Genomic DNA, 14,060 nt, shown 5'->3' on the forward strand with positions numbered 1-14,060 from the left:
TATATATATATATATATATATATATATATATATATACATATTTACAACCTTATGCTACTTTCTTCTAATATTTACACCTCACCAAAGAAGCACCACGTGCGACTATATACAGAAAAGGGAGGGATGTGAAAGGGTGCTGTCGTGGGCTCTATAAAAGAGCATTACCGGTGAGTAATCCGGTATTTTCTATTCGCCACGACAGCACCCACTAGAGAGAATTTCAGAGACTATAGACTGGGTGGGTTTACTGAGTCAAGGACCGATACCCCAAAAGTCAGATCAGAAGCAGAAGATAGATCTAATCTATAATGTTTATAGAAGGTATTAGGTGAAGACCAAGTTGCAGCCTTACATATAAGGTCTATTGGCACATTCGCCCTTTCTGCCCAGGAAGTCGACAAGGCTCTTGTAGAGTGTGCTCCTATATGCATTGGAGGATCTCTACCTCCAGCTTTATACGCCAAGATTATGGCCTCTCTGATCCAGCGAGATAATGTGTTCTTTGTCACTCTGGTACCTTTGGTTTTACCCTGGAAAGACACAAAGAGAGCCCTACTCTTCCTCCAGTCCCTGGTTCTCTCTAAATAGGCTAGCACAATCCTTTTTACATCTAGAGTATGAAGTTTTACTTCTTCTGGAGTTGAGTGGTTCTCATAAAAGGTAGGTAACAAGATCTCCTGGGCCCTATGAAAAGTAGTGGCTACTTTAGGAAGATAACAAGGGTCTGTTTTCAAAATTATCCTATCTGATGTTACAGATAAAAAGGGAGGATCTATAGATAATGCATGGAGATCACTCACTCTTCTAGCAGAAACTAATGCCACTAACAATACCGTTTTCAAAGAAATATTTTTTAGTGAGGCTGTATGGAGAGGCTCAAACGGTGGCTGTGTCAATGCTTCCAGGACTATGGATAAATCCCACTGAGGAACCTGCGGTATGCTAATTGGTCTTGAACGCTCACAGGCAGATATAAATCGGGATATCCACCTATTACCCGCAACATCATAATTAAAAAGAGCTCCTAAAGCTGAAACCTGGACCTTCAGAGTGCTTACGGAGAGTCCTAATTCCAAACCTCTTTGTAGAAATTCCAACACTGGAAATATAGGAACTTCAGATGAAAGTTGTGCAGTATGGAATTGAAGAAATTTTCTCCAAATTCTAACATAAATTCTAGTAGTTGAAGGTTTTCTACTCTTCATAAGAGTGTTAATTAACCCACTAGAAAATCCCCTTATACTTAGTAACTGCCTCTCAAACTCCAGGCAGTCAGGTTCATGCCCTTTGCCTGAGGATGGAGGAATGGTCCCTGAGAGAGCAAGTCCTTGGACTGAGGCAGAATCCACGGGTCTGACACTGACATCGCCCTCAGCCATGAGAACCATGGCCTTTTGGGCCAGAATGGGGCTATTAACAGAACTCTTGCGCCTTCCTCCCTTATTTTTCTTATTACTATAGGTAATAGATTCCATGGGGGGAAAGCATAGGCCAGGTCGAATGTCCATGGTACCTGGAGGGCATCGAGTATGTCCGGCTTGTCCTCCCTGCATAGAGAGGCAAACCTCCTGACCTGACGGTTGGCTCTTGTGGAAAACAAGTCTATTTGAGGAACACCCCATCGAGCTGTTATTAATCTGAAAATCTTCCTGTTCAGCATCCCTTCTCCCTGATGAAGAGTGTGACGGCTGAGGAAATCGGCATGAAAATTGTCTATGCCCCTGATGTGCACTGCTGACAAGGATAGCAGATGACCTTCGGCCAACTCCATGATGTCTGAAGCCACTTCTCTGAGTTTGTCCGACCTTGTACCTCCTTGATGGTTCAGATACGCCACCGCAGTGGTGTTGTCGGAGAATACTCTTGTGTGAGAGCCGCTGAGCTGAGGAAGAAAGTGAAGTAGGGAGTAGTATATAGCCCTCAACTCTTTGACATTTGAGGAATTATTAAGTTCTGAACTGGACCAAAGACCCTGGACCCACTGATCCTGAAAATGTGCCCCCCAGCCTTCAGGACTAGCGTCTGTGGTCACTATACTAGAAGGGGTGATTACCCATAGAACCCCTCTCGAAAGATTTTTTCGATTCAACCACCACATAAGGGAGTGTACTACTTCTGACGTTAGGAAAACTGTTCTATCCAGACATCCTCTATTATTAATGTCCTCATCCAATACAAATTTTTGTAGATGCCTAGTATGGAACTGCGCCCACTGGACCGCAGGAATGCACGATGTTAGAGAACCTAGTAGTGACATGACATTCCTTAATGACATACTACGCTTTCTGATCGCTAAGGACACTTTATCGAATATGGAAGTTTTCTTATCCTCAGGAAGCTTGCAAATCTGGTCAACTGAATCTAGAAGGAGCCCAAGGAATTTCTGACACGTTACTGGCTGGAGTCTAGATTTTTCCCAATTAACCAGCCAGCCCAGGTTTTGTAAGGATGACACTACCTCCTGTAACCTCTGCTCACACTGTAGGGAGTTCTTACCTACAATCAATAGGTCATCCAAATACGGAATGACCAAGGTATCTTTTACCCGTAAAAAGGACATTACTTCCGCTAGCAATTTAGTAAAAACCCTTGGGGCCATAGATAAACCGAAGGGCATTGCCCGGTATTGTAGATGACGAATTTGCCCTTCTATACAAACTGCTACCCGAAGAAATTGCTGATGTAAATGGTGTATAGGAATATGGTAATAAGCATCTTTAAGATCCAATACTACCATGTAACAGTTTGGAAATAGATTTTTTATGGCCGAACGTATGGATTCCATTTTAAATGTTTTGGGTCTTATAAAGGAGTTCAGTTTTCTCAAGTTAATTATAGTTCTGAAAGAGCCATCAGGCTTACTAATCAGAAATAAGGGAGAGTAAAATCCCCTCCCTATCTGGGAAGATGGAACCTCTACCAGGACTTGTTTGAGTATGAGGGATTTAACTTCGGTTTCAAGTGCCTCTTGTTGAGGCCTGGATCTTAAGGTGGTAAGGAGGAAGGAGTCCGGAGGCCTTTTAATAAAGTCTAATGTGAGGCCTGAAGATATTAAATCAATGGCCCATGGATTAACCGTTATGTCTTTCCACTGCTTACTAAATTGTTTTAGTCTTCCTCCCACCGGTGAAATATAATCAGCGGAATTTATCTGCTGGCTTGAAGGGGCGCTTATTGAACAAATTTCCTCTTTGTTTGAAATCTTTGTTATTCCATCTGTCCTTGAAGCCTCCCTTCCTTCCGAATGGTGGCTTCTTGAACGCCCTTCTGTAAGAAGGAATAAAGGGATTAGGGAACCCCTTCTTCCTTTCACCTGCCTTAGTGAGAATTTCGTCTAAGACCGTTCCAAAGAGGTACTCACCCTGGCAGGGTATAGTACACAATTTAGCCCTGGACTGGGCATCCCCTTTCCAATTCTTTAACCATAAAGCGCGTCGTGCCGTATTAGTGAGGCTGGCTGTTCTGGCTGCTAGGCGGAGAGAGTCTATAGAGGCATCAGAAATGAAGGCTGCCGCCCCCTTAATCAAAGGAATAGAGGCACGTAGTTTCTCCCTAGATACACCACTCTTAATATTTTGGTCCAACTGCTCCAGCCAGACCAGCATAGATCTACTAGTGGACGTGGCTGAGATCGCCGGTTTAAATGCCGTGACACAAGCTTCCCATGACCTTTTAAGCAGAGCGTCTGATTTTTTATCCATGGGGTCAGGCAAGGAGCCCGCATCCTCTACGGGTAAGGAGGATCGGCGAGAAGTTGATGCCACAGCCGCATCCACTTTAGGAATTTTAGACCAAACTGCCAAGTCCTCATCATCAAAGGGGTACCGCCTCTTACATGATACCGGTACAAAGCCCTTCTGTCCTTTAGCCCATTCTTTTTTAACAAGGTCTTTAATGGCCTGATTCACAGGGAATACTTGGCCCTTTCGCTGCGATAAACCTGCGAACATGATGTCCTGTGGTGTCTGGGGATCTTTAGACTCTGACACCCCCATTGTTCCTCTTACAGCTTTAACCAAATTATTTACATTGTCTGTAGGAAAACAGACATAATCTTCCTCCTCCGAGGAATCCAATCTCTGAGAGATGTCTGAGTCCACCTCTCCACTTTCTGCTGATGTGTCGGCTATAGGTGAAAGAGTCCTTCTACTTCTCCTTTCCATATTAACCGCCGGACTACCCCTCAAGGACTGAAGCTCTTCCCGGATCATGAGACGTATGTCATTCATCCTGACCGAACTCTCCTGCTGTAAAGTGTTATCAATGCAATGTTGACATAGCTCCTTAATATATGAGTCAGGTAGGGGCTCATTACATATCTTACACTGCTTATGTTTAGATTTTGACGTCCGCTTAGCCGGCTGCAGAGTTGTCTGGTCGGCCTGGGGTTTGGAACGGGACGATTTTTTCCCTGATTTATCCGTGGAATCACTCATTTTTGAGTGTCCGCTGATTTTCTTATTAGCATCACCACTAGGCAGGATTACAACCTCCAGTGGGCGCTCAATATCTTCCTGAGACGACATGGTGCGCACAGTGCCATGTGTCTCCAGCCTTATATAGAGCCGTTCTTACAAGGGATACACGCCCCCATCTTTCCTCCCCCCTTTTTTTTTTTTTTTTTTTACCTGATCAACTTTATTAGCCCTCTCCACCGCTGTCCAAGGCGTCCACGCCAGCACGCTAAGCTGACCCCGCATACCCGGAAGTTCCTCTTTACATCCGGGTACGCCGACCATACAGCGCCTGCATGTGCGCTCGCGCGTCTTCCTTCTATGCTGCAGAGGAAGAGAAGCTCCTGCTACCGCGGCCGTTCATGCCCCACTGTGGCCGGAGGGTAAGCGCTTTCCATAGCGACACTTACTTGATGTGCTGACGGGGATTCTTTAGGCGGTGAGAGACTGGGAGACTGTTGTGATCCCGGCATGCTGCTGATGTATCCAGATGAGGGGGGAACCAACAGGAACACCCGTCTCTGACGCTCGCTCTGGGGCCCCTGTCGCTCAACAGAGACGTACAGGCTGTGTTCCAGGCGAGCTTTTCCTCTTCTTAGCTGCAGAGATTCTCTCTGAGGGTTTCCTCCTTGGGAACAGGAAACCAACTGAGGAGCGAGGGGGGGCCGCCCCTTTTATCTCTCTGTAGGTTTCCTGTTCCTAGGGGCGGATCCCCTCTCTCTAGTGGGTGCTGTCGTGGCGAATAGAAAAAACGCAGCAAAAAAGCAAGAACAATGAAGTAAAACCTACTTTTTTCTGCAGCTTCTTTACTGCCAAGAGAGCTGGTTTTGCCATAAAAAAAAAACGCACAAAAACGCCATGTGTGAAAAAAGCCTTTAGTCATACCTCCCAACCTTTGAAGAAGGAAAGAGGGACAAAGGTAGCATTGCCGCTAATTTTAGGCCACACCCTGACCACACCCATTTCACAACTAGTCACACCCATATCCATGCCCCAACCACACCCATTTAGCACCGCTGATCACACTGTTTCATAAATAATTATAAACTGAAAAAAATATGGGCACACAGTGCTCCATACAGTATAATGGCCACACACATGATGCTCCATACTGTATAATGGCCACACATGATGTTTAATACTGTATAATGGTTCCACATGATGCTCAATACTGTATAATGGCCACAGATGATGCTCCATACTGTATAATGGCCACATGATGCTACTTACTGTATAATGGCCACACAGTGCTCCATACTGTATAATGACCCCACATGATGCTGCATACTGTATAATAGCTACACATGATGCTCCATACTGTGTAATGGCCCCACTTGATGCTCCATACTGTATAATGGCCACACATGATGTTCCATACTGTATAATGGCCACACAATGCTCCATACTGGATAATGGCCACACATGATGCTCAATACTGTATAATGGCCACACATGATGCTCCATACTGTATAATGGCCACACATGATGCTACTTACTGTATAATGGCCACACAGTGCTCCATACTGTATAATGGCCACACATGATGCTTAATATTGTATAATGGCCACAGTGCTCAATACTGTATAATGGTCCCACATGATGCTCAATACTGTATAATGGCCAAACATGATACTCTATACTGTATAATTGCCACACATGATGCGCAATACTGTATTATGGCCCCAGAGTGCTCCATACTGTATAATGGCCACACAGTGCTTCATACTGTATAATGGTCCCACATGATGCTCAATACTGTATAATGGCCCCACATGATGCTCAATACTGTATAATGGCCACACATGATGCTCCATACTGTATAATGGCCCCACATGATGCTCCATACCGTATAATGGCCACACATGATGCTCCAATCAGTATAATGGCCCCACATGATGCTCCATGTTGTATAATGGCCACACAGTGCTCCATACTGTATAATGATCCCACATGATGCTGCATACAGTATAATGGCCACACATGACAATGCCAGTGTACAGTCTGGGCTGTAGATGTGTCCCAGCAGCTCTGGTTACAATGCTGGCAAAGATTTCACCACATGTTGCTGTCCACACTGCTGCCTCACAGATCCTGCACATTGCAATGTAGTGCAGCTCTGCAAACTCTGCATGCACTCAGACAACACCACTATCTACTGACTCCACTCCACAACTGCTGTAGTAAAGGATCCATATATAGTGTGTATATAGATGGACCTGCTGCAGCTTGCAGTGTGTGTATATAGATGGACGTGCTGCAGCTTGCAGTGTGTATATAGATGGACCTGCTGCAGCTTGCGGTGTGTAAATAGGTGGACCTGCTGCAGCTTGCAGTGTGTGTATATAGATGAACCTGCTGCAGCTTGCAGTGTATATAGATGGACCTGCTGCAGCTTGCAGTGTGTATATAGACGGACCTGCTGCAGCTTTTTGGAGGAGATGCTCTGGGGGTCTGTGATGCTCTGGGAGGTCTGTGATGCTCTGGGACAGGGGTGTCAAACTGCATTCCTCGAGGGCTGCAAACAGGTCATGTTTTCAGGATTTCCTTGTACTGCACAGGTGATAATTTAATCACCAACTCATTATTTGTGTAGGTGATTAAATTATCACCTGTGCAGTACAAGGAAATCCTGAAAACACGACCTGTTTGCAGCCCTCGAGGAATGCAGTTTGACACCCCTGCTCTGGGAGGTCTGTGATGCACTGGGGGGGTCTGTGACGCACTGGGGGATCTGTGATTCTCTGGGAGGTCTGTGATGCTCTGGGGAATCTGTAATGCTCTGGGGGGGTCTGTGATGCTCTGGGGGGTCTGTGATGCACTAGGGGGGTCTGTGATGATCTGGGGGGTCTGTGGTGCTCTAGGGGGTCTGTGATGTTCTGAGGGGTCTGTGATGCTCTGGTGGTCTGTGATGCTCTGAGGGGGGCTCTGTGATGCGCTGGGGGGTCTGTGATGCTCTGGGGGGGGGGGGCTGTGATGCTCTGGGGGTATGTGATGGTCTGAGGGATCTGTGATGCTCTGGGGTTCTGTGATGTTCTGGGGGGTCTGTGACGCTCTGGGGAATCTGTAATGCTCTGGGGGGGTCTGTGATGCTCTGGGGGATCTGTGATGCACTAGGGGGGTCTGTGATGCTCTAGGGGGTCTGTGATGTTCTGAGGGGTCTGTGATGCTCTGGGGGTCTGTGATGCTCTGAGGGGGGCTCTTTGATGCGCTGGGGGGGTCTGTGATGCTCTGGGGGGGCTGTGATGCTCTGGGGGTATGTGATGTTCAGGGGGTCTGTGATGCTCTGGTGGTTCTGTGATGCTCTGGGGGATCTGTGATGCACTGGGAGTTCTGTGATGCTCTGGGGGGTCTGTGATGCTCTGGGGGGGGGGTCTGTGATGCTCTGGGGGTCTGTGATGCTCTGGGGGTCTGTGATGCTCTGGGGGTCTGTGATGCTCTGGGGGTCTGTGATGCTCTGGGGGTCTGTGATGCTCTGGGGGTCTGTGATGCTCGGAGGGGTCTGTGATGCTCTGGGGGGGTCTGTGATGCTCTGGGGGGGTCTGTGATGCTCTGGGGGTCTGTGATGCTCTGGGGGTCTGTGATGCTCTGGGGGTCTGTGATGCTCTGGGGGTCTGTGATGCTCTGGGAGTTCTGTGATGCTCTGGGAGTTCTGTGATGCTCTGGGGGGGGTCTGTGATGCTCTGGGGGGTCTGTGATGCTCTGGAGGGGTCTGTGATGCTCTGGGGGGGTCTGTATTGCTCTGGGGGGTCTGTGATGCTCTGGGAGTTCTGTATTGCTCTGTCTGGGGGGTCTGTGATGCTCTGGGGGGGAGGGGTCTGTGATGCCCAGGGTGTAACCCAGGCTGCTGGCTGATGTAGATGAGCATGGCAGATAAGAAGTGTCGCTTATTGCTAGATATGTCGGTAGCTGGAGACAATGGGTCTGCTGCAGCACCAGTGTAGTTACGGTAATGCAGGGGCCGAGGCTGCAGTGTGTGAGCCCGGGCACACTGGCACACGGACACTGCCATCTGAGCAGTAAAGTTGCTGTTGTGCTCTCTCGTCTCGGCCAGGGCATAGTGAGCTGCCAGCTGTGATGGAGCGCAGACAGTGCACTTAACTTTCCAGCAGCCCCTGTGCTGAGTGCAGGAGCCTCCCCTCTCTCCTCCCTTGTAACTTACCCTCCTCATCCTCCCTCCCCTTCTCTGCCATCGGGGGAATAAATCAGAAAGGAAGCGGAGACTGGAGGGGAGATCTCTTCCCAAAATGTCACAGATGGCGGCTCGTCAGCCCTGGCTGCCAGAGTAGCTCCAGCTATGATCTGGACTGTCCAGGTCACAGCTGTGGGAGGGGGATCAGCGCCATTTTGTTGGTGTGCTGGGAGGTAGAGGATAAAATGGAGTCTCTCCTGTGAGGGGATAATGTCACAGGAAGAGGCAGAACATCCTCCATCTGATAACAGAAGCAGTGTGGTGCTGTGGCTGCCAGTGATCACATGAGGCTTCTGTGTACAGGAATATTTGAGAGGACTGAGGGGCTGCACCATGGAGCTGTGTGCAGATGGGAATGAGGACATAGGGCTAAGTGTGAGGAGTCTGAGGATGTATTTTGGGACAGAGAAACATGGATGATGTTACTATCGGGGGCTGCATGTTGGAGGGTTCCACAGGGAAAAGGGTGCTGCTACTTGTGTGGGATTACTTACTGGGAGAATGATGATGATGAGGGGCCGTGCGGAAAAACGGGTGATGATGAGACGACAAGCGCAGGTCCTCTATGTGGGCTAACAAATACAATTAAAATGTAAAAGAAAAGGTCACACCACCTCCTTTTTTCCCCAATAAAAAGTAAAAAAAATACAGATATGTGGCATCCCTACATTTGTAAAAGTCTGATCTATCAAAATATAAAATTAATTAACTAGATCAGTAATTGTAATAATAAGAAAAAAAAATAAAATTGTATCTACTCTAAAACTGGGGGTCGCTCTCTGGCTGCACCCTTCCCTCCTCATCCCTCTTGCGGTAAGCCACCTGGTCACCTTTACTATTTTTTGGTCCCATTTGTTTGCCGGGCACACTGGTTTACCCCTAAATACTTGGGATTTATTATATGTAGTATTCAGTGTGTCCCCCCTTACATGGGCGTTACTACCTGGTGTTCCTGTTAGGCTCGCATTATACATTGCCCTCTTCTTTTTGTGGCTATTTATGATATATGAGGGATTGTTGGGGGGAGGGGATTTTTCCTTTATATGTTTACTGGTTACGTCTTTACCTTTATGTGTTATGGATTGTTTGAATTTTAATATTTGGTATTTATCAATAAAGATTTTACATTTTATTCTATGTTTGGCTCCCTGTCCTCCGGATATTATATAATTTTGGAGCGGATCTAGTTTGTCTGGGTGCCCCTATAAACTGTCTCTTAGGGATTTGCTTCCCAGACTGTTGTCATGTTGGTGGGATTATGTATATTATTAACTATATATAAAAAGGATTGAATTAGGGCACAATAAGCAAACCATCAAAATGGGAAATTGGAAAAATACAAAAGTTACGGTTCCTAGAAAATGGGAGGAAAAACAAAGTGGAGAGGGTGTTAATGAAAACAAGAAGAAAATAAATGACATATAGTAAAAAGTTACATATAAATTTCTTAAAAGGACATAAATCAGAAACCGATCACTTACATTTTGTGTTTAGGATCCAGAGAGGCAGAAACCGGGACAAGTCTTCAATTCCATTGACTCCCAAAAAATAAAACCAACATGGAAAAGTCTTACACACATATAACACCTTGTCTGTTTGTTCCCATCCCCCATCCTGTGATGTCACCTCCAGGCAGGGTCAGGATATTTGCGTTCTCCTGCTCTGATCTCCGCCCCTGGCTGGCTGCACTGCTGAACTTATCAGGCAGATTCCAGAGGAGCTCCTACCAGTGCCTGAGTGAGTGCAAAGGAATCCAGCAGTAGTTGCAGTTGGTCTTGTGGCTCAGTCTGCTGCTGTCTGTCTCCGCTGCCTAAAAATGTGGGTGATGTCTGGAGGAGCAGCTGGTGGGGTGCAGCCTGCAACCTGCAGCCACCCAGCTCTCCCAGAATACATGCATGCTGCACCAAACCTGCACCAGTGGGGTAGGAAGAAGCTTAACCCCTTCCCATCTGTATGAAGGTTATTGCTAAACCTTAAAGATAACAATCCGACCCGCATAAATGGGGTTAACCAGATGCCAGGAGGAAGGGGAGCTGCTGCCATGGATAAAACTGAGCTGTGGGCTGTACGTTGGGGCCCCGTGGCCCCAGGCTGGTGACTGGAGGGACTCTGCGCAGTGCTGGCATGTGGGTGATTTCTGCTCTGGAGTCTCAGCTTCTCTCCTCCAGGTCACACTGTGCAGTCACAGCAACATTGGTTGTGTCTGTCCAGGTCCCAGCAGCTGCCACTGCTCCCACCAAGGACATGGCATCACTTAACCCTTCCCCTGCGGCCACCGGCAACAAATCCACATTATTCCTTGATTAAATCAGGTTCCAACCCAATAGAGGAGCAGACATTTCCTGCTGCCATTAGGGTCCGGGAGGGGGTGACCTGTGACATTGGCTGCCCTGCTACTCTGTAGTGGGGGGTGACAAGTGTAACATGGGGTAACGATGAAGGAGAAATGCACAGGATAATAGTGAGCGCGACAGAGGGCAGTGTATGGTATGGAGCAGTCAGGGGGTGGGCTGCAGGATCCCCCCATACTGTACATGACTGCTTGGGACAGGGAGGCGTTTAATGAGCTTCTAATGAGGGGGCACTAATTGGGTCATTAGGGTTTGTGGAAAGGATTCAGCATCAGGTCCCTCAATGCCCGAGCCGCCTGTTACTTTGCAGCACAGATCTGTTAGGGCCGCAAAACCAAAATACGTTGTTTATGTAGAAAAGTCTTTTTTCATAGAAAAACTCAAAACAGAGAAGATTTTCTGATACAACAACGCCCTGCTCACGACACTGCACAGCACCTCTCCTGTATATATACACTGCACAGCACCTCTCCCCCTGTATATATACACTGCACAGTACCGCTCCTCCTGTATAGGTACACTGCACAGCACCTTTCCTCCTGTATATGTACACTGCACAGCACCTTTCCTCCTGTATATATACACTGCACAGTACCGCTCCTCCTGTATATATACACTGCACAGTACCACTCCTGTATATATACACTGCACAGCACCTCTCCCCCTGTATATATACACTGCACAGCACCTTTCCTCCTGTATATATACACTGCACAGCACCTCTCCTGTATATATACATTGCACCTTTCCTCCTGTCCTATATATACACTGCCCAGCACCTTTCCTCCTGTATATATACTGCACAGCACCTTTCCTCCTGTATATATACACTGCACAGCACCTTTCCTCCTGTATATATACACTGCACAGCACCTCTCCCCCTGTATATATACACTGCACAGTACCGCTCCTCCTGTATATATACACTGCACAGTACCACTCCTGTATATATACACTGCACAGCACCTCTCCCCCTGTATATATACACTGCACAGCACCTTTCCTCCTCTATATATACACTGCACAGCACCTCTCCTGTATATATACATTGCACCTTTCCTCCTGTCCTATATATACACTGCCCAGCACCTTTCCTCCTGTATGTATACACTGCACAGTACCACTCCTCCTGTCCTGTATATATACACTGCAGAATTTACAATAGCTGTCACTCATGTAAGAAGTGAAATCTGGCATTGTACTATACATTTCTCTGCCGTATCTGTGCATCATAAATCGGGGTATGTGTTAAAGGGGGGGGCCCACTGAGACTCTTTCGCCCGGGGCCCTCGAAAACCTGGAGCCGGCCCTGCCACTACTTCCTGGGTCAGTCAGCGGTCACGTGGGGCCGCCGATTACAGTCATGAATATTTGGCTCCACCTCCCATAGGGGTGGAGCCGCATATTCATTACTGTAAATGAGCGGCCCCACGTGACCGCTCATACAGTAGAAGATGCGGCCAGTACAGGAAGCAGCGCCAGCCAGCGAGGGAGCCAGGTGAGTATTTTAAGAACAGTGGGCGAGCGCACATCACTTATCTTTATTTTAAACACGATTATTCATATCTTCTCTACAGCAAACGCTGCTGCAGGGAAGATATGAATGGCGGCTTCAGCACGATGCAGGGGACAGCGCTAAACTTTAGCGCTGTCTCCTGCACGGTGCGTGTGGTACCCAGTGGGCACACGGGCGGCACACGTGTGCCGCACGTGTGCCACACTGATGTGCCACAGAAACGCAGCGGCACACAGACACGGATAATTTCGGTACCGATTTTTCCGGTACCGGAATTATCTGGACGTGTGAGACTGCCCTAAGGCTTGGCTACATTTATCCTCTGCGCTGAGCTCTTACATCGGGGTTTCTGTATAAGTGTCTGAAAAATCTGATTGAGGCAGAACCCCCAGTGGAATATTCGCTATAATGAGGCAGATGGAGGCACTGTGGACGCCATCGGAGCTGTGATCCAGTGGTGTCTGTCTTTTTAGGATTGCATAAAAGTGCCGTCAGCCACAGTTTTGTGCAGTTCTGAAAAGGGCACCTCTGAACAGAGGCCAGACAAATTCCAGAGTAACTCTGTTGCCTCATTATAGTGAATGGATCCATCCGGGGTTTCATCTGTCACGTCACTCGGAGATTTAGATGGCAACCCCAATGTAAGTGCTTCGCGTGGAGCGCCGGATAAATATGAACATAAATGCTATGTAAAATGTTCCCAATAAAAGGTTCCACTCAATCCACAAAAAAACAAGCCCTCAGGCCGGTTTCACACGTCAGTGGCTCCGGTACGTGAGGTGACCGTTTCCTCACGTACCGGAGCCACTGACACACGTAGACACATTGAAATCAATGCATCTGTGCAGATGTCATTGATTTTTTGCGGACCGTGTCTCCGTGTGCCAAACACGGAGACATGTCAGTGTTCGTGGGGCGCACGGATTACACTGACCCATTAGAGTCAATGGGTCCGTGTAAAACACGTACCGCACACAGACGTCCGTGTGCAGTCCGTGTGCCGTGCAGGAGACAGCGCTACAGCAAGCGCTGTCCCCCCCCCCCCCACTGGTGCTGAAGCCACCATTCATATCTTCCCTGCAGCAGCGATTGCTGTAGAGAAGATATGAATATTCCTTTTTTTTTGTTTCTCGTGTTTAAAATAAGTATCCATGTGCCCACCCGCTGTTATTAATATAGTCACCCGGCTCCCTCGCTGGCTGGCGCTGCTTCCTGTCCTGGGAGTCGGGACAGAGGCAGAGGGATGTCGGCCGTGCGGTGTGTGGGACAGACAGGTGACGCCGGTCAGGTGAGTATGAGGGACAGGCGGGACGGGGGGATGAAGGAGGACATAAGCTGGCGCGCCATGCAGGAGCGGGCAGGGAAGGGGGTGGTGGAGAGAAGCCATGCATTCAGGAGGGGGAATATGAGCCATGCATTGGGGGGGCATATGAGCCAGAGCCATGCATTCAGGAGGGGAGAATATGAGCCATGCATTGGGGGGGAATATGAGCCAGAGCTATGCATACAGGAGCGGGCAGGGAAGGGGGTGGTGGAGAGAAGCCATGCAT

General features: G+C 48.0%; 1 protein-coding gene across 1 annotated transcript in view; it reads right to left on the reverse strand.

Annotated features, from left to right (window-relative positions):
• The window catches only part of LOC138646129 (uncharacterized), a 126,846-nt gene that overhangs the window by 89,618 nt on the left and 23,168 nt on the right, over window positions 1–14,060 (reverse strand). The gene's annotated exons all lie outside the window — the stretch shown is intronic.

The sequence above is a fragment of the Ranitomeya imitator genome, chromosome 7 (genome assembly GCF_032444005.1).
Source record: "Ranitomeya imitator isolate aRanImi1 chromosome 7, aRanImi1.pri, whole genome shotgun sequence".
Classification (NCBI taxonomy): domain Eukaryota; kingdom Metazoa; phylum Chordata; class Amphibia; order Anura; family Dendrobatidae; genus Ranitomeya; species Ranitomeya imitator.